This window comes from Chrysemys picta, chromosome 2 (assembly GCF_011386835.1).
Source record: "Chrysemys picta bellii isolate R12L10 chromosome 2, ASM1138683v2, whole genome shotgun sequence".
NCBI classification, from domain to species: domain Eukaryota; kingdom Metazoa; phylum Chordata; order Testudines; family Emydidae; genus Chrysemys; species Chrysemys picta.
In genome coordinates, this window is record NC_088792.1 from 62308304 (window position 1) to 62329965 (window position 21662).

At 38.0% G+C, this 21662-nt stretch overlaps 1 long non-coding RNA gene across 1 annotated transcript in view; it reads left to right on the forward strand.

The window, feature by feature from the left end:
* Positions 1 to 2135: 2135 nt before the first annotated feature.
* Positions 2136 to 21662, forward strand: part of LOC135981099 (uncharacterized) — a 37730-nt gene continuing 18203 nt past the window's right edge. The window contains exons 1-2 of the long non-coding RNA XR_010598063.1: positions 2136 to 2267; positions 5327 to 5405. This is a non-coding gene — a long non-coding RNA (uncharacterized LOC135981099). The remainder of the gene's footprint in view (positions 2268 to 5326; positions 5406 to 21662) is intronic.

Consider the following 21662-nt stretch of genomic DNA (forward strand, 5'->3'; position numbering starts at 1 on the left):
GAGTCATCAGATGCCCACTATTACAGACAAGTATACAAGTCCAAATGTATACTAGACAAATTAGATCTTGGAGATATATTCATTCCGGGCTGTGATAAAAAATTTTTTGGATGCTGATCAAATCATCAGTAAAGTCTGCCTGAGCAGCCCTCTCTCTGACCAAGTGTTTTTATTCAGTGAAAAGTGGCTAGCTAAAGGTCATATCAATGCAAGCAAAAATCCATGGTGCCAGAACTTTACAGATGGCATTTGATAAAGACGTGTACGATTGATGTCAGAGATAAGTGGATTCAGTTTGAAAGGGACAGAACAGGCTTTAACTTTATTGAATAGCTATAAACATCCCATAGGAAGGGATGCTGGGACTGCCATACTCTTACGTCTGATACCTTAAATTTGTCCCTCTCCAGCTGAAAGACCTCCAGTAAGGTTCTCTGATACTATGATAATGGGTGTGGTATAAAAAGTTAAATGCCAGGATGGGCTATAGCCTAATTCATTCTCATGCAGTTTTGTATACAACCACTAAATCCTTCTATAGATCAACCCCATCATTCCTCATATAGGACGAGTGATTCCTGCTCCAAGAGAGAAAGCATAGTCTCTGTCACCCAACTGCTACAAGGTTAAATGCTGCACCCCGACTGCCAAATAATTAACCCTCTAGGTCCACCCTCTACCTGGCGAGCATGGCTTAAAAGTTTTTATTGCACGATAGAAAAGGAAAATAATATTAGGTTAATGAAACTATGTGATAGGAAAGGAAGAAAAAATTAGCCAGTGAACATAGATGTAGCAGTGTGCAAACATTCAACTGCAATAAAAATGTCAGAAGCATGTGACAAATGTTTTTAGCCATCTGCTCCCCTGAACAGATTTAAAGCTGTTTTGGCTGGCACCCCAGCCAGCTAGTCTGATCTGTGGTGGTCTTCATGTTCCTAGCCAATGGTATATTGGCTCAGTGAGATTGGAGGGTGCCATTGGCCAAGCTAGGCTGAATGGATCTTTCATGCATCCCCAATAAGAATGCCCCAACTTGAAGGCCCCAGTTCTTTTTGGGTTCTCCAAAACTGAATGCTGAGAATAATAGCCCACTGTTTAGTGCTTTTTAGAGAGTGACAAAAAGTAGCTTTTGCATGTTGATATTTAAGAATGCCCACTTCATTAAAACTCATCCATGTACTTTATTCAGTAAAGGAGAGTTAAGTAGAAAAGAAAGCATACTAGCAAAAGGTGCAGTATGTTTTCCTGTAAGTTGCTAGAGAACTTGCTTACTAAAGATCTCCCTAAAATGTGAACTAAATATGCAACTTCTTTGATAAATGGATACAAAATCATTATCTTTTGAATAATTATATGATTGGGTACATCCACATTAGATTGATCTAATATGCAATTAATTCATTTATATATGCAATTAAATCATTTGTATATGCAGTTCTCAGACTCATCATCAATAACAGGAGAGATGGCCAATGGCCAAATTTGCTTGCAAGAGCAAAATACTGTGTGTTGAAAAGAGGGTTTAGTCCTAATTGGAACATTGTCAAATAAAACTGAGATGCAAGTCATCCATTCAACTAACATCTGATGTTTACAGAAGTTTGTATATCAGTAGCTGAACAAATGTCTTAGTTTTATGCACAGTTGGAAGCAGAGGCATGTACACTTCTTTGAGCTCTGGTCAAGTGAAAAATTCTCTAAGTTGTATCAGGTCTAATCTTTCCTCCCCACAATATAAGAAGTGAAAATTGGGTGCTGAAATACTGTGGTGTGAATTCTATAAACAGACAAAAAGGCTGGAATGCAATGGTATTAAAACTTGATTCTGTAGTGGAGACTTCTACTAATATTTCTTGCAAAAATGAATATCAGTTTAAAGTTTCCATGTGCAGGGAGGGGCTTTAACTATTTTGTTTGGTGAGAAAGTTGAAGATCTTTAAGATGCTCAGCTATGTAGATTCCTAGTTATATTTTTCCTTAAAAAGCCATACTACAGCGCACAAATGTTGTGTTTCTATTTTAATAAAGTATGTTCATGGGTATGTTCATTTTACCATTTTTGGCAATATTACTTTCACAAATACTGTTCCTACCTTTGTGCTTGTTTTGAATGTTTATATTCACTTGAAAACAGGTTCCCGTCCTCAAATGAATAAATTGGATTTGAAATTAAAGAAGCTTCGCAGCTCCCATTGGCTGGGAACCGCTGCAAAATAAAGACAGTGGATTTAAAGAAGGCAGACTTTAGCAAACTCAGGGAGTTGGTAAGTAAGATCCCATGGGAAGCAAATCTAAGGGGAAAAACAATAGAAGACAGTTGGCAGTTTTTCAAAGAGACATTATTAAGGGCACAAGAACAAACTGTCCAACTGTGTAGGAAAGATAGGAAGTATGGCAAGAGACTACCCTGGTTTAACCAGGAGATCTTCAATGATCCAAAAATCAAAAAAGAGTCCTACAAAAAGTGGAAACTAGGTCAAATTACAAAGGATGACTATAAACAAATAACACAAGTATCTAGGGACAAAATTAGAAAGGCCAAGGCACAAAACAAGATCAAACTAGCTAGAAACATAAAGGGTAACAAGAAAACATTCTACCAATACATTAGAAGCAAGAGGAAGACCAAGGATAGGGTAGGCCCAATACTCAATGAGAGGAGGAAAATAACAGAAAATGTGGAAATGGCAGAGGTGCTTAATGACTTCTTTGTTTCGGTTTTCACCAAGAAAGTTGGTGGTGATTGGATGTCTGACATAGTGAAGGCCAGTGAAAATGAGGGAGAATCAGAAGAGGCTAAAATAGGGAAAGAACAAGTTAAAAATTACTTGGACAAATTAGATGTTTTCAAGTCACCAGGGCTTGATGAAATGCACCCTAGAATACTCAAAGAGCTGACTGAGGAGATATCTGAGCCATTAGCGATTATCTTTGAAAAGTCATGGAAGATTGGAGAAATTCCAGACAACTGGAAAAGGACAAATATAGTGCCACCTATAAAAAGGGAAATAAGGACAACCCAGGGAATTATAGACCAGTCAGCTTAATTTCTGTACCCGGAAAGATAATGGAGCAAATAATTAAGCAATCAATTTGCAAACATCTAGAAGATAATAAGGTGACAAGTAACAGTCAGCATGGATTTGTCAAAAACAAATTGTGTGAAATCAACCTGATAGCTTTCTTTGACAGGGTAATAAGCCTTATGGATAGGGAGAATGCGGTAGACGTGGTATATCTTGACTTTAGTAAAGCTTTTGATACGGTCTCACATGATCTTCTCATAAACAAACTAGGGAAATGCAACCTAGATGGAGCTACTATAAGGTGGGTGCAAAACTGGTTGGAAAACCGGTCCTGGAGAGTAGTTATCACTGGTTCACAGTCATGCTGGAAGGGCATAACGAGTGGGGTCCCGCAGGGATCACTTCTGGGTCCGGGTTCTCTTCAATATCTTCATCAGTGATTTAGCTAATGGCATACAGAGTACACTTATAAAGTTTGTGGACAATACTAAGCTGGGAGGGGTTGCAAGTGCCTTGAAGGATAGGATTAAAATTCAAAATGATCTGGACAAAGTGGAGAAATGGTCTGAAGTAAATAGGATGAAATTCAAAAAGAGCAAATGCAAAGTACTCCATTTAGGAAGGATCAGTTGCACACATACAAAATGGGAAATGACTGCCCAAGAAGTACTGTGGAAAGGGATCTGGGGGTCATAGTGGATCACAAGTTAAATATGAGTCAACAGAGTAACACCGTTGCAAAAAAAGCGAACATTCTTCTGGGATGTATTAGCAGGAGTGTTGTAAGCAAGACATGAGAAGTAATTCTTCTGCTGTACTCTGCGCTGATTAGGCCTCAATTGGAGTATTGTGTCCAGTTCTGGGCACCACATTTCAGGAAGGATGTGGACAAATTGGAGAAAGTCCAGAGAAGAGCAACAAAAATGATTAAAGGTCTAGAAAACATGACCTATGAGGGAAGATTGAAAAAGTTGGGTCTGTTTAGTCTGGAAAAGAGAAGACTGAGAGGGGACATGATAACAGCTTTCAAGAATGTAAAAGGTTGTTACAAGGAGGAGGAAGAAAAATTGTTTTTCTTAACCTCTGAGGATAGGACAAGAAGCAATGGGCTTAAATTGCAGCAAGGGAGGACATTAGGAAAAACTTCCTAACTGTCAAGGTGGTTAAGCACTGAAATAAATTGCCTAGAGAGGCTGTGGAATCTCCATCATTGGAGATTTTTAAGAGCAGGTTTGACAGACTCCTGTCAGGAATGGTTTAGATAATACTTAGTCCTGCCACCAGTGCAGGGGACTGGACTAGATGACCTCTCGAGGTCCCTTCCAGTTCTATGATTCAATGATTCATCTGTTCTAAAAAGCTTCAGTCATCCAGTTTGGAAGAGGAAACAATACATATGTGATCAATAACACATTGCCAATAGGAAGTGAACAGTTTGCAAACACCTCAGAGAGTGAAAATTGTTCATATAAACTATTTGGCAAATACTTGCAAGTAACAAATATAGGTACCGAAATCTGAACTGATTCATGTACAATTCATAACTAGTCAAGAGGACTAACAGATAATCCAAATAATTCAACCAGCTCCAGTCAAGAGTAACCCCATTTTATGGCCATTCTACTGAACCTTTTCAGTCTGCATCTTCCTTTTTATTTTCATTTTAAAATATTGAAACATTACAGAGGAGCAGGGAAGGGTCCCAGCAGGATTCTCCCTCTGTTAAAAAAATTAGGGACAGGGGAATGTGCATTTCTAAAGAAGTAAAGAAGGAAGAATGGGAGGAAACGAGTTAGTCGGGGCAGCCAGAGGACATCACAACTTTCATACTATCTGGTATGAATTATACTCTTGTAGGCTTGAGACCCCCAACAACTTGTAGCTATCTAAGGCATAGATATGTCTTGGTTTGCTGACAGTAGGGCTTAGAGCTGTGTGTGGAGCTAGTTTGGTGTTAGTAGAGATCAATGTAAAATCAAGCTAGTCACAGAATTTTACCATGGCTAAATACTACTTTGCATAGTGGGACCAGGATCCTGTCTCCCACAGTGACCAGAATCAGATACTTCAGAAGAAAGTGCAAGAAACCTTGTGGCACACAGTTATGAAATAGTATTTGATCGTTCAGCTAAAGATTGTATGGTCATGAAGGCACTTTTTACTTGCCTGTAAAGTGCTATGAACACCTGTGGCGCTATACAATAAATCATAATTATAATCTCCAACTGCTTTACCAATGTTCATCAGTCAAGCCTTACAACAACCTTGTAAAGTAGGCAATTTTCTCCCTTTTACAGATGGGTAAACGAAGGCCAAGAGGGATTAAGTGACACCTCAGCTCCATGCTCTAATTACTCCAATGAGCCTTCCCTACAGGTGAGACAAGAACATGCAAAAAGCACTTTCTGCCCTTGTGAAACTAATTTTTCCTTTAGCGCATTGCCACCTTATTCTATTTGATAAAAAGGCTCCAAATCTTGACAAAGTTAAACTACAGAAGATTTGTATGAGCTGAGATGAGTACATAGACGAAGAGCAGTTTTTGCCAAGCTGATGGTGGAACTTGGGATGGCTAATCATCCTGGAGAAACTCAATGCCAACATTTTCTTTCCAAATAAGAGGAACCTGGCACTACTCTTTGTAGTTTGAGAACCTATTTCTTATGGAAAGAAAACTCCATGGGATTGCACCGGGTGCAAGTCTGAGCAGAATTTGCCCTTTAGTTATCCTATGGAAGATTCTTGGATAATACTAACGTCCTAAATATTTACAATTAAAAGGGAAGCAATGCAAGTCTGACTTGGTTTCAGTTTGGTGTTCCACTCCAAACAGGCCAGTTAACCTACCTGTGCTGAAAGACTTGCTATGATTTGCTACTGTTGGGTGAACCTGGGCCAGGTTTATGAGTCAGCATCAAAATCGTGCAAAACTAGTTGTTTTTCACAATGTAACGTGAAACAAGAGTTTCCCTTTGTGATCTTGGGGTCAACTAAAACTCTGAAAAGGGGGGGATGTGAACTATTCCAATCAAAAGAAATGTGGGCACAAACCTGGTGAAGTGAAGCCTGTGAATTCAAATCAGTACTAAGCAACACTTCATTTTAAGCATCACCTATTGATGAATTCTGCAGTTATTTATTAATGTACAGAATTTCCAAGCATGTTCTAAATAATATTCAGGACTATATACATTTTACAAATCATTTACATTTGTCTAGAGCATAGTACTACATACTTTGGGGATAAGAAAACCTAAAATAGATTAGACAGAAGAATTATAACCCTTTAAAAACATTGTAAATTCATTTGATGTATGTTATGAAGCCTTTTTTGTTTTATTGTTTTCTGTCTCACAGAGCTGTTGTGAAAATCAGCTTATTTTTTGCAAAGCATTTTAAAGATAAGTGAAGAGCATGATGTTGCAGCTGGTACAAAAGGAATGTAGAAAAGGAATGTTGTGGCTAGTAGGAAAAGGAAGAAGAAACTGAAATAAATAAAATGACATTTAGATAGCCTATTTTTGGTCTTGTTGAGTTTGCAAAGGGAATTGGAGTTCTTAATTATTCTTTAAAATCTGGGAATCTTTCTGAAATAATTATGATGGGATTAATATGAATCAACTAAGCAAAAGAACCCCACATCCTAATCTCCGTTCATTCTATTAACACGTCACCAAAATATGTGGCTGATCATTGTTTCAGTGTCAAATGGATTGAGCTTTGGTCTTAAAATACAAGAGCAATGTAGGATAGCTCAGGTTGATAATTTTATGGGGTTTGATTGGTTGGCTGTTCATTTTTAAGGAATGTGTGCATCTTTAATGTCTTGCTGAAAACCTTGATGACAAATATCGACACTGGGCTGTGCTTTAATACTGTCAGATTTTTAATTTCAGAAAGTGTAAACGTTGCCAAGTTTTGAAGGTCTGAACCAAGGATACTGACATAATTTTCAAAGGCATGGGTAATACCTCAGCACCTCCCCTCAACATAAAACCCAGGGGTTTGACACAAGCAAACCTCTCCATAATCCACTTCATGCATAACAATTCTGTCAGCCATCCTCACTGATTATTCGAGAATCCACATGCTGAATTGTGGTTTGCATATGAAGTTCGGATGATGTTATTTATTGCTGATACCGTTTCACCTGTATTTAGTTCCACTGACATGGAAAACACTGCAGCCAATTGTCCTTATTACAGTCCCTGTGTATTTCTTCCCAGTGCATTTGCACAGGGGGAAGATGTGAGCGTGGAGTGTACTTGACTGCCAGGCTGAATGGCTCTGTAATGTAGCTTCAGCATGGCATAAATTAAGCTGTCATTTTTTTGGCAGCAAGTGCAGAGAGGCGATTTTCCTGTACTGTAACATTTGAAACAACAATTTTCTGGCTCCAGTAGTAACTGACAGTTCTGTGTGATACATGCTCGACATTTGTGCTTCAGGGGCTGCAGCTGGAAAAAACCTTCAGGGCAAGGTATAGTCTTTATTAACAAATTGAGCTTGCAGTCGCATAACATGAACGTTTCCTAACTCTTTCCGAGAAGACTGTCACTCATATAACATGAAAAATTATATTTAAAATTTACTAGGTGTCATCAAGATACTTAACTGTGTTTCTTATATGCAAAACATTATTTTTTTATAATGACTGATAAATATATTCATTGGAAAGATTGTTTACCCAGAGAGAGCTGGCCACTAGAGTTTGATGGGCATGTGTCTCAAGATGATGGTTTGAGGAGTGGCCAGGTTAAAAAATGATCTTGGAATTCGTGGCCAGGTTCAGGCTGGTGAAGAAGTAGGACGTTGATGAGGGGGCAACAGTACTGGAAGAGGGGCAAACTGCCCTTTCTTGGAGTGTCATTAATGAATGACTGTGAACATTTTTGAAGGAAACCTCATCCGTTTCTCTGCCCAGATGTAAGCAGCAGACTAGTTCATCTCAAAGAAGGTGAGGGGAAATTAATTAAGGAATCACCTATGGTAACTTATCAATTTTGCAGATATCCCCTATTTCAGAATCTGAGTAAATGACTCCACTGACATTTAAGAAACCCTGGGACAAATTCTGACCCCACTTATGCTGGTGAAGTCAATGGAGTTATGCCAGATTTAGACTTGTGCAACTGAGAGCAGAAATTGGCTCAAAGTCTCTAATGTTACAAAGTGATCTTCTTACCATCGCTAAAAGATTGCTTAAATGAGCCCACTTTACCTTCAGATATTTTGACATTTGCATATACAGTACCTTTATTACCTCCAAGTTGACTTATTTCAATACGTTTCTAATTGGTCCCCTGGCAACCTCTATTAGCATTCACTTCATTTGAAGTACTACTGCCAGTCAGTCATTGTTGCCCGTTCTAAATGTTCAGGTCATAATATGCTCATTCTGAAGTCATTCCTTTCGTGTCTAATTCATTCTGGTATTGACTTTCAGATCCTGCTGTTAACTTTGAGACCCTGTTGAATATGGGCTTCTGATCTATGCATATTTTTATATTCCCCACTTGCACTTTTTTGTCTTGGAGTTCCTGGCTGACTTTGTCAAAGCCTCCTAAAAGATTTGGATGCCCAGTTCCCATAAAAAATAATGGGAATTGAGCTTCCAATTGTTGCTTTGTAAAATCTCAGCTGCAGTGGTTTTGTTGAATCAAAGGCTCTAGAGTTTGGGTGTTTTTTTCAGTTGATGAGCTCAGTTTCTGAAACTGCTGCTTCTGAAGAACAGAAATGAACTACCCCAATTTCTCAAGCAAAATCTGAATACATTGCTGCCTTGGAAAGTTTGTCATTGTTTATATTCTCACCTAGCTCTGTGTTGAGTATTAGGCATGTTTTTATGAATTAGCTCCTAACTTTTATTATAGCAGCACTCAGTCTCATCGATATAATTAAGGGTCTGTCAATGCTTCTATTACATACCTCTAGTTTAAGAAGCTTAAAACTCAGCCATAAAATCTCTTTTGATTAAAACTTGGCAAATATGATCTCAGTCCGGAGTATGGGTGTGTGTTTTTTTAGGGGTGGGGAGTGGATTCTTCATTTTATTACTTTTAAGTGTTTAAACAAACTGAAATTCAGGAGGTGATTTATAGCACTCATAATAATAACTGATCATTTTTAAAGTGATATCTGCCCAATTCCCACCCACCCCCGAAAGCACTCAGGACTTGAGGTGTTGCATAAACAGTCAAAATGCAATACAATTAAAAACATAAATAAAGAGAGAGAGAATAAGAATTTCTGAAAACCAAATGGCTGAGTATTTAGATCATAATGTGGACTAATAATTTATCCAGATTTGCACAAAATAATAAAGTTTAAATCTGTATGAAAGTAGCATTATTTGGGGATGAATTTTCAGTGTGACATCTTGGTGGTTTACTGTACAATACCCGTACAAGCAAAACCAGATAAAAACATCTTGATCAAATAGGCAGAGCTCTAAATCCTCTAGCATAGTGTTTCTCAATCTTTTTGATACCAGGGGCTGGCTTGCTGCCTTCCAAAACTGTGTCAAGCAGATCTTAGGGACTGACGCCAGTCCATGGGCCAGTCATTAAGAAACACTTCCCTAGTTGTATGGCGTCTCAGAGTTAGAGGACCCCTCTGGAAAATGGGGAGGACTGGTTCAGATGGTCCATTAGAAGTTCTGTTAATTTGCTACTGTACTTTACAACCATTAATCAAAAGTCTACTTTCATGTTGATGAAGTGACTTGATGGAAGTCAGCAGAATTACCCCAGATGAGCACTCATCTTAGTTGACTTTGCCTCATTGGCTTTAATGGGAGGGAGACTAGTTGTGCATATGGTTTATGAAGACTTCTCTCTTTCTCATACTCCTCTTTTCTTCCAGAGGAAGAGATAATAACACAGCAAGGTGGGAAAGTATGAGAATGAAGATGGAGAAAGAGTATCCTATCTAGGGTTTTCAGTCAGGAAAGCACCTATATTCAAAAAAGCAGTAAAGCACATTCTCATTGAAATCAAGAGGACTTTAACATATGCTTAAAGTTAAGCATGTGCTTTCCTGAATCAGGGCCCAAATTGGGATTTTCATTCACGTACAATCCTTCCACCTCAACTGGGCCATGGATGTTTAAATAATATGTTTAAAATATATTTAAATAATAGTGGGCCTCATGCCCCCAATAGCACATATACTGGTGATTAAAAAACAGTCTTCTGGAAGATTGGGCAGCTTAACCCCTTCCATTCTATCATTTTCTTGTCATTCCCTTGAAGTAGAGGGTAGTGTAAGAGAAGGATGTATTTCTACATGATTTGTTCTTTAGCTGGATGGAATTAGATCATGGCATTCCCTGATTTAAGGCTCACAAACTGGTTGATCCTGCACAGTTTGAGTGTTATGTTCATGCCACTTTCTACATCTTCAAGTTATTCAAATAGACTGAAGCACCACACTATTCATGAATGAAGCATGAGTTCATCTGAAAAAGCACTACAGAAATTGTGTACGTACTTAAAAAAAACAGGTGTGAGGGCGGTGGTGGGGAAGTTAACTTGTAAATATTTCATTCTACCAATGTAAAATTTGTATTCCAACACATGACTATAGCCCTGCATAAACAAGAGCAATATGGTATGCAAAGTGATATTTATTCCCATCTTTAAATAACATAGCCTGTCCACCACATTTATTATGTCAAATTAAGCTCCTGGGACAAGAAGTTTTAATATGAATCTATTTAGGTCTTCTATCTTTCCTAAGTGGTTTCCAAGTCTTAGCAAAAGTGTCTCCACAAGTCTTGTTTGCCCATTCAATTTAACTGATAATTCCATTGTCTTTAATTGATCTTTCTACATAACCACAGATGTATCAAGAATACTGGGTTTCTAGCTGAATTGCTTCATGTCTGTTATTTTGCTCCATCTGATCAACAATGCTGGGTTTCAGTATTCCCCTGCTTTGTCAATGTTAATGCAACGGCAAAGGATAAAGATGCCCTTTGCCAGGAAACATTGATAGCCCTTAATAATAAACAATTTATGCACTTCAGATTGCTGCTATATATGAGCAGGTTTAGTCAACCCCTGAAGAGAACCTGCACCTTCTCATTACTGGGCAGCAGTAGTGAGAAAGCAATTCACCAAGCCCTAGGGTTGGCAATCACCCGTATTTTCTGCTATGAGTAAATAACTTCAATTGATTTAATCATAAAAGAATAACAGGAAAACTACATTGATTTCCACATCCCTAATGTGAACATCAGAATATATTGACCAAGTTGCATGTAAGAAGGTTGTATCTATTTATATGAACTGAAGAAATGTCAATATTTGATCATTGCTCTAACAAAAAGAATGACAATTTTGACTATCTCAGAATGGACTGAAGTAACATTATGCAGTACTATGGTTCAATATAGAGTATAAGTGATAACACTCTATACTATTCATTAGGTCAAAAAGAGTAAAATCCATCATTTCTGGCAAATGGATCGCCTATTAATTGTAATGGGCCATTCACAATCCTATAGTACATGTAATAATATAGCAGACCTTGTTTTTTATTAAAGAAATCAAACAGAGCGGTAGCGGGCTCATTTGTTATTCCTGTAAACATAGCCACCACCACAAATGTTCAGTGCTAGCTAAACCCATAAGTGCAGAAACAACAAATTAAGAATACAGCTCCTTTTAAAAACTGTCCTAATATTTTACTGATGGAGCTGCTGAAACCATGATGCTTCTGCTGACAGCAAACCCTAAAATGATTTTTCTTTGCATTGAAGAATTTAGAATCATAAGTTGTTCAGTTAGAGGAACTGATGTCATCTTTAAAAAAAAACAAAAAAAAAAAACCAGCCAGCAATAATTTAACTGTTTCATCTGTTTTGTTGGTTATTGTGTCAGATTGATAACAACAACATTGAATCTGTTGTTAAAGAGTTACTTTCTAAAATGGCACACAAACTTTTTCATAATGTGTCTCTATATTAATAGATAGATTGTCTCCAGAACCACCTCCCCTCCCATGTGCAGTCACATAACATACCTCAGGCAACTACACCAACTGCTAACAGGGCAAACTAATAGCTGGAAAGTAGTTAAGGTATTTTTAGCTGGATTTAATGAAGTTTTGCAGCTGAAAACCAGGAGAAGAGTCAAAACCTAGTGACCAGTGAGCTTTCTGCAGATCACAGTCTGAGAACCGATGATTCCAAAAAGAGAGACAGTATAAAATCCTGACCCATTCAAATAAGTGGGAATTTTGTCATTGATTTCAATGGGGCCACAGTTTCACCCTGGGAACCCAACTTGATCTTTTTAGGTCATACGTATAAATCCTGGAATTTGTTATGAGTATCTTATGCAGCAAAAGATGTAATATGATGCTTACAATTACAAAGCCTGTGTCGTAAACTGTATTTTGTAAACAGTTCATCACTGAGTAAAACAGGCATTTCATTTTGTTAGTTAAAAACACAAATTATAAATGGGATTTTCTCTCTTTTCTATATTCATCAGAACTGAGGCACTCTTAGGATTGTGCCAGAAGATTCCTTTTGATGTCTCTGATCCTAATTCTGAAAATTCAACAACTTTGGGAGGTTTTTTTTATATTGTTGGACTTATTGTGGCTTCCTCATCCTCTGCTAAAACTCTATCAAAGCAGATTGGAGAGAACCCTAGGACACACCCATTTATCTGTAGTAAAGAGCAGGAATTAACTATGAATCACAGGAGCTTGTTCACAATGTCACCAAAACCTACATCTTCTTTATGGATCCTGTAAAGAAATGCTTGTGTAGAGTCAAAATCAACATCCCACTGCACAATACATAATTTGCTACAAGTGGATGAACCAGTTTGAAGAGCTGGAACATGATACTTCTGAAATAATACAGAATCACCCTTGCGGAAGGTTACTAAAGAGGAGTGAAAAGTGGTAAGGAAAATAGGCACTCTCAAGCTGTCTAAGGCAAGAAAAGAAGAGGAAAGTGTTCTGAGAAAATACCACATGTCAAATTGACTGGTTATATTTGTGGGTCCTAATGTCAAAAAGTGAACAACTCAGCCCAGGTAAGAGCCTGATCCAAAACCCATTGAAGTTAATGGAAAGATTCCCATTGACTTCAGTGGGCTTTGAATTGGGCCCTGAAAGGGCTTTGCTTATGTGGAAATCTGCTGCAACATAAAGTAGGAATCTTGAGACCCAACATAGAATCATAGAACTGTAGGCCTGAAAGGGACCTAGAGACGTCATCGAGTCCAGACCACTGTGCTGAGGCAGGAAAAAGTAAACCTAGACCATCCCTGATGGGTGTTTTTCCATCCTAATCTTAAAAACCTCCAATAATGGAGATCCCACAGCCTCCCTTGGAACTCTGTTCAAGAGCATAACTACCCTTATAGTTAGAAAGTTTTTCCTAATATCTAACCTAAATCTCCCTTGTTTCAGATTAAGCTCATAACTTCTTGTCCTACTTGTCATGGACATCGAGAACAGTTGATCAAAGTCCTCCTTATAACAGTCCTTACTGTATTTGAAGACTGTTATCAGGTCCCTCTTCAGTCTTCTTTTTTCAAGACTAAACATGCCCAGTTTTTAAACTTTCCTTTTAGGTCAGGTTTTTTAAACCTTTTATCATTTTTGTGTTTTCCTTTGGACTTTCTCCAATTTGTGGTCATCTTTCCTAAAGTGTAGCACCCAGACTTGGACAAAGTACTCCAGCTGAGGCCTTGTGAGAGCTGAGTAGAGCAGGACAATTACCTCCCGGGTCTTACATACGACACTCCTGGTAATACGTCCCAGAACGATATTAGCCTTTTTTGAAATTGCATCGCTTTGTTGACTCATATTCAATTTGTGACCTATTATAACACCCAGACCCTTTTCAGCAGTGCTACCACATAGCCAGTTATTTCATGTTTTGTAGTTGTGAATTTGTTTTTTCTTTCCTAACTTCAATACTTTGCACTTACCTTTATTGAATTTCATATTGTTGATTTTAGACCAATTCTCCAATTCGTCAAATTCATTTTGAATTCTAATTCTGTCCTTCAAAATGATTGCAACCCCTGCCATCTTTGTATCATCATGTCTTGTAGGACTAGGGTATCCTTGTAGCTGGCCCATTGCAAGCTACTGCTGTGTACATCTGGTCAAACTTTTAGTTATAAATAATATTAATTATGAATTTAATTTGTCTAATAATGCACCCTTTTTTTATTAGTAAATTGTTCACAATCAAATCCTTATTTCAGAGAGTGTATTTGTTGTTCACCACATAGTTCTGAAAAATCAATTTGACCTCTTGGTTGCTCACAATCTATTTGCTTTAAATGTTTGGTATTTATGTTGTGGGATTGTGATTGGTCACCTGAGTCACATGATATTGTTTCTCCTTTATTGGATAATGAAGTTTTTGAACAGGAGAGTAATAAATGCCAGATAATGAACTTTCATTCTGCATTTTGGGCTAAATGATGATTATTCATGTGAAAATGCATGAAACTTCTGGGGTTCATGAACTTTTTCACAAATACCTGGCAGTCATTGGAATACTTGTGAATAGGGAATAAATACGAGTGTGAGCCATAACAAACTGAACACTACACATATACTATTCAATCAGCTATGCTGCTAGTAATGGGATGAAGTGGCAAACAGCCCATTGATGCCCTCCAACACTGGGTTTTGGCCATGTGGATCATGTGCTGTGTTGGGGCAGACTGGCCATGCCTTTTTTGTGGGTAACACATCCACTCTTTCTTCCTCCCATTCGCTACAGGAAATCATTGTGGTTATTTAATCTGCACTGTGCAGGAGGCTGTTGTGGCCAGATGATGTTATGTTTCCTTTAACAGATTAGGTATAGTGCTGAAGGGTTACAAAACCAAGAAAACCATATTATCAGTAATAGTGCTAAATGACAAATATTTCTTATTTGTAATAGAGCTTAACTTAATATTTCATGTATAGGCATTTTACAGCAATACGTAATTATGTCATTAATTCTGATGTCAAATTCATAAATTATAAGCCATGCCAGCTGTACTAACATGTCATCTTTAGATATCGAAATTGAAAAGAGTATGTAATTGATTGGCGCTACATGTTGCAAGTGCGTTAATAATAACTAACATTTTTTTGCATTGCCATTGTGCTAGTTTTTGCTATCCAAAGTCCATAAACAGTCCATGTTCTCTCTTAACTGATTGTTTCAGGGGAACTATACGATCCAGACTCCAACTGAGATCATCTCATAAATTTCCTCAAATTGATCGGAATTATCATAGTTAGAGTAGTACCCAGACCCAGGCCAGTGACCACTCATTGCTCATTTGAAGGAATAACATTTGTATGCATACATTTGAATTAAAAAAAAGAGTTCATGGAATTTAAATGACAGACATTTCCTTAGCTTTCTCATTTACATTACACTAGGCTTGTCTACACTTACCGGGGGATTGACATGCCGCGATCGATGCTTCGGCGGTCAATTTAGCGGGTCTAGTGAAGACCTGATAAATCAACCACAGATTGCTCTCCCGTCGACTCCTGTACTCCACCTGAATGAGAAGCGCAAGGGGAGTTGACAGGAGAGCATCTCCAGTCGACATCACATAGTGTGGACTCCGTGGTAAGTAGATCTAAGGGTACATCTACACTACAGGGGGGAGTCTATTTAAGATACGCAAATTCAGCTACGTGAATAGCGTAGCTGAATTCGATGTATCGCAGCCGACTTACCCCGCTGTGAGGACAGCGGCAAAATCGACTTTTGCGGCTTCCTGTCGACGGCGCTTACTCCCACCTCCGCTGGTGGAGTAAGAGCGTCGATTCGGGGATCGATTGTCGCGTCCCGATGGGACGCGATAAATTGATCCCCGAGAGGTCGATTTCTACCCGCCGATTCAGGCGGGTAGTGTAGGCCTAGCCTAAGTACATTGACTTCAGCTACATTATTCACGTAGCTGAAGTTGTGTAACTTAGATCAATCTCCCCCTGTAGTGTAGACAAGGCTTAAAAATCAAGATGTATAGGAAACACATAGCAGGAGATTAAATACCCTCATTATACAAGCCCAAAATAATGAAAATGTAGGACTTTTTATGTGTTTTTTCCCCTAATTCTTGAGTTCTCAGTTGGAATTCAAATGACAGACCCACCAAAGTAAGAGATGGAAAGACCTGATAGGCCACCTAGTCTAGTTCACTGACACTACCCAACAATTCAAGTTCCAGTGCTTTGTACAGTAAAGAGTCAGATGTGTCTGAGATGTAAATAGTACAGGGCAGAGTGTGCTTAGTAGGCATAGACCTGCATCAGAGGAGGTGTGAAGGCACACCACTCCATTGGAAACTCCACCTCTCAGAAGGGTGCGACATGTATTCTGCCAAGCTTTGCATCTGAGTTTTATGGTTGTAATGCTCTGAACAAAAACTGCAGCCTCTGACCAACATTCTGATTAGTGTCTGCACTTTGTTGCTTGGGCCTATTTCTGCTAATAATTTCTATTACAAATATTTTGTTCTTTTATTACTGTCTACTTATTTTCCGATATGGCATGACTAGCTAGATCTTTAATGTCTTTCCCTTTGTTTCCAGGCTTTAAAAATGTGCTTTGGTACGAAAGTGGATATTAATTTTTGTTATCTCTACAGGATCTTTATATAGTAGCTTTGTCCAAATGACTGTTCAATGATTATACATACCTATTTATATAAGAACCACTTTTCCCTCAACTAAAATGCAGCCACCTCTGGGTGAAACTCAACAACTGTTTAATAATGTACAGCAATAGTTCATGACCTAAAGTAAGAGTGAATACCATATCCAGTTGAAATTGCGTAGAAGATTTAGGCACTGAAGATATTATCTAATTACCAGAGTTGAAATTTGGGCAGGACATTGGGATTAACACCCATACTCTCATGAAAACTATCATGGATTCTTTAAGGTCACAAGTGGTCAAGACCATAGTTTTGTAGCTCATCTGAAAGACAGCTACACCTCAACAGCACAATGACCCATAGACAACTCCGAGCCAGGACATTAGTTCAATATCTACTCAGAGGGAAGAGTGCCACCTACTGAATCACCAATGCCTCTTATTTCTTTCAAAATCCATTGCTTTCATTAAAAAAAAACACTGTTTGCTGTCTGATTTTGTGCTGCTTTACACCAATATTCATCCAAAATGACAAACCACATATGGAAAAACCATGCCTTTAGACTTTGTAACCCTGGTAGAAATTGACCCAGCACCCACCTCTATGCAAACTACATTAAAAAAAATTTTTTTCAGTCCTGCATTGAATGGCTTCTGATTCAGTGGGTATTAATGTAAATCTGATATTTCAGAATGCTTGTTAAGGAGCTTGTCTGAAAAAGGTGTTGTGCAAATGTAGATTGATTGACTGTATACCAGACATGAATTCAAATTTTTGAAAAACAAACCTGCTTACATGGAAATGCCAATAACTACCATATATTTAGTTAAATAAGAGCAATAAATAACCCTACAAAACTCTGATGCTAATTTTTATGTTTGCTGCACCATTTTAGCACCCTCATAAACCTGTAGTAGCTTTAACAGAAATATGGTCTAAAGCAGCATATTTTATTCTCCTACGTTAAAATAGAAAAGACCAAACAAGTAGAATATGGAAAGTCTTAAAACCATTTTTTTGCACTAGATCTTGCTGAAATATTATTATTAATACATTTCACATCCTTTTTATTTTGGTGGCTGGTGATGGTACATTTATTATTTGGATTCCAGCTGTGGAAACCACTGAAGCAGACTGCATAAAGGAAATATTACTGTGTCTCTTAGCCAACCTTTCAGCAATCACACACTATGGCTTTTTCCAAAGGAGTGTTTGCTTTTAACTAAAAAAAAAAATAAAAGCTTGTTTGACCTTTAGGTGCTACTGTTCTGGAATGACATGAGCTATGGTGGCTGATACAATGAGGGGCACGAAAGAATTTAATATGGAATAGAGTTATTTTTCAGAGATTGTTGTATAAATTAAATGCCACATTGTACCCTTCAACAGCCTCTTCTACAGGGGCCAGAGAGCCCACCTGGGTTTGCCTGGTGGAATTTTCAAAGTGCTTCTCTCAGGTGGAATTAGGGGTGTGGCCTTCAAACTCTGGTGATTTTATAGCTCCATAGGGAAAGGCATCTCCCACTGCACAGAGGGACTGCCTCTCTGCATTGCTGAAAGCCTCCTTCTTTTCCCCTGGCAGACTGGCACTCTTAAGAACTGCAGTGTCACTGACAGGCCCAGCTGCAGCTGCATCCTACTCTCCTTCGTGGGGGATAGGATAGCACTAGAAAAGGCATTCTGGGAACCAGCATAAGCTATATTTGTATAAGGACTTCTTATACTGATATAACTGCACATACATTAGGGTTTTTACCAGCATCCCTATGTCAGCAAAATATCACTCCCTTAATTGACATAGCCATGCTCATAAAACTTTAAAGTGTAGACCAAACCTTTTTCTGAAATCCTGCTATTTTAGCCCATTTAGTATGCAAGTTACACCAACTTACACCAATGTGTAAAGAAACCACCATTTGTGTCGCCTTTGAATTTGGCCCTGTATGCAAATATCTGTGATATTGGCTAACGGCTATTGTTAGTATTCAGCCTTCAGTACAATAGTTTGCTCTTATTCAGTTTCTGGGAACTGTATTTCGTCAGTGAAACTAGGACTTGTAATTCTCTACCAGTAGTGGCAGAGGTGGAAACTGATTTACTTTACAGTTTTTACCATTGCTATCATCAGTGGCAAACTACTCTCTGGACTTGGCTATACACACACAAGTACTGCTGTGACTATATTGGTACAATTCAATTCCATATTAGACATTGTACTAGTATAACTATATTGGTAAAATATATATATACCACTAAGTAAAATAGCTATACTGGTACAAAACTTGTATGTGGACCAGAGCTCAGTGTTTCAAGCATAGACAAGGCCTCTAAGGGCAAGACATTACTGGAAGCATGGGAATGCGTTGAGAAGACAACATCAAATTTAAAACAGAAAAGAGCAGAAATAAATGCAGAATTAATGAGTGGCTTTCATAAGCAGTATCAGTCTAAAGAAGCAATCTTCAGAAGACTTGTTATTGTTGATGGTAGGCTATTGAACAGCATCTTATACAAGCCATTTTAACTACACTTAAGCTAAGTGAAAAACCAAAAAAGAAAAAAAAAAACAGCTTACAAAGTTAAAAGGGCAGATTTTCACTTCAGCAGTCGTAATCATGAGTAACTGTAAATGTAAGATAATTTGCACAGATAATCATCCTTTGGGGAAAAAAGTGCCGGTTTGAGTAAACATGATTTGAAAATGCTTTCCTTCACTTTGCTTCTCCCATCCATTCAGTCCTCTGTTATAGACAATATAATTTAGGTGCTACAGTACAAGGCTTGGCTAGCAGAGTTATTTATTTTAAAATAACTCAGACGGAGTATAGGCTCTTTAAACTAGAAGGAGATTGTCTGGATGATTTGTTGTTTACTCATTCAAGCTTCTTTCCCACCCACACGCTGTCTTCCTCAGTTGTAAAAATTCATTCACAGCAGGGGAACTTAATGGCTTTACCTGTCTTTAATTTATGCAGCATTTTCAGATTGTGCTATCCTTGCAGGTGTGACCAAGCTTTTGTTGAGGCTTTATTTTATTTTTTTAATTCTGATCTACCTGCTTGAATCTGTCAAGAGTCCATTTGTATGCACACAGCTAATGTGCTAGAAATAAAAGCCACAATCTGTCAAATAAACTCTCTGCACCTGTATGAAGCAGTTAAATTGTTCCATCTACCATTATTCTCTGAGATCAAAGGGTCCTCACTGTGAGGGGCTCCAAAGAAATAAAGGAAATGATAGACCTACTTGTCCTTGAGCTTAAAAAAAAAAGTGAACTAGTTCAACTACCTGAAGGAGCTTTTGTTTGGCGTGGGCACATGAACGCATTCTTTCACATTAAGAACCAAGAGGAAGAAATTCATTCACTAGTTATTATGGTGACGTAGCTGTGGCATTCATGTGTTTTTAACCTTGAATAATTTTTGTCTCTAAAGCTCCAAACAAGTTTTATCCTGTCCACAGGTCAGTTTTGTTACAAAGGCCAATTAGTGGTGCTACCTTAGCCTGCAGCAAAAAGCCAAGTAATGGTGGGGCAAGCCCCATCGAGAGGTGATGAATAGCCTGTAGAGCTATAATTTGAGAGGGTGGGGGAAGGGGGGCTTTGAAGCATTTACCTTACATGGAACTCCATTGTCACTGCAGGCTGTTTGATCTTAAAATAATTTACTTAATGATCTCACCATGGGAGCAATTGGCAGAGCAAGATTAGGTTGTAAGGGCCTAATGGACATGGGAAAACTTAAAATTACTCTGAGAAAGGTATGTACAGGACTAAGATTTTTCTGTGTGGATCCATGATTGAAATAGGCAAAAGCTTCTCTGATGCTGACTTTGCACATATTGACAGAGGAAACAAGAAGAAATTCTGTATTTAATTAACATTTGAGGATATTTTAAAACCTTTTTAATCCTCATGCTTTTTTCAAAGAACAGGGACATTATTTTTTTTATAACAGGTTGAATATAGAATCCTTTAAAAACAAATAATGCAGCTGCTTAGAGCAGTCTATTGTTGAAAGCACATAGTTAGCAAAAATATTTCATTTTGGATAAATAGTGGATTGAAAAGTCTGAGGAAGAGGTTTGTGCTTGGGCAAAGTGTAACATGGCCCCTTTCACTCAGCAAATGCCATAAAATAAGAATTATTAGATGGTTTTATAATCAAACAGGAGAACCATGCTACATTTTGTGGAAATGGAATTTAGAATATACTGTATTCTAGATATTATATTAGTCACTGCCTTTTAAGTACTTGCAAATGGCAGTTGTAACCTTACACAGATATTCCATTCACTTGCAAAGGGAAGACCTCAGATACTACAGAAATGTTAATTAGGTGAACGGCAGAATTGTACACATTTTAATGGTGAATGCTCTATAATTATTTACTATGCCTTCATAGGCACACACCTTTATGTAAAATAGAAAGGATTAGAGAGTGTGCATGAGAGAGACTAATATAATCACATGCAGACTCTAAGCTTTTTCTACTGTACACAAGTGTGTGTATGCATTCAAAGATGTAGAAATGATTTTACCATGATCACCATTAAAATAGAGACAGGGTGGTTGAGGTAGTGTCTTTTATTTGACCAAGTTTTGTTGGTGAAAGAGAAAAGCTTTCAAGCTAAACCACATTAAAATTCAGAGTAACAGCCGTGTTAGTCTGTATCCGCAAAAAGAAGAACAGGAGTACTTGTGGCACCTTAGAGACTAACAAATTTATTAGAGCATAAGCTTTCGTGGACTATGCATCCGAAGAAGTGGGCTGTAGTCCACGAAAGCTTATGCTCTAATAAATTTGTTAGTCTCTAAGGTGCCACAAGTACTCCTGTTCTTCTTTTTGCACATTAAAATTAAAATACAGAATCATCTACAGTACAGATAAAAGGGCCAACTCCTGCTTGTCTGACACATGTGACTAGTGTTTCTAGAGCCAAAGCAAGGGGAATAAACCCAGGAGCAAGGTAAGCAGTTTCT